Raw genomic sequence first — 328 nt, 5'->3', positions numbered from 1 at the left:
ACTGTGATGCCCTGCTGTATTTCAGGGGTGCAGGACACAGAGGCTTTGGGCCCTGGAGTGGTGTGGGTGCAGAAGGCATCACCGCACTGTGTCCCAGCTGCTCCCATGTTGTCTTGCTCTTTCCTGCTTGTTCCCCTGCCCTGGGGAAGCCACATCCCCAGCCACCCCGCAGGACCCCTGTCCCCCAACCCTGCAGTCACCCCAGGGATGTGAGGGGAAAGGTGCTGGGGCCCCGGCTGCTGCTGTCCCCCTGGAGCTGAGTCTTGGCTCAGGCAGCAGTTGAGGTGCTGCTGGAGCAGCCGGGCGCTATTTTGGGCTGCTTGGAGCT

At 63.4% G+C, this 328-nt stretch overlaps 1 protein-coding gene across 1 annotated transcript in view; it reads left to right on the top strand.

Annotated features, from left to right (window-relative positions):
• Positions 1–328, top strand: part of PPM1J (protein phosphatase, Mg2+/Mn2+ dependent 1J) — a gene marked incomplete at its 5' end in the record, with an annotated part of 6,179 nt that overhangs the window by 1,006 nt on the left and 4,845 nt on the right. The window lies entirely within an intron of this gene.

This window comes from Antrostomus carolinensis, unplaced genomic scaffold (assembly GCF_000700745.2).
Source record: "Antrostomus carolinensis isolate BGI_N321 unplaced genomic scaffold, ASM70074v2 scaffold30321, whole genome shotgun sequence".
Lineage (NCBI taxonomy): Eukaryota > Metazoa > Chordata > Aves > Caprimulgiformes > Caprimulgidae > Antrostomus > Antrostomus carolinensis.
The sequence above is the reverse complement of the archived record's forward strand: the minus strand, read 5'-3'. Positions and strand labels throughout refer to the sequence as shown.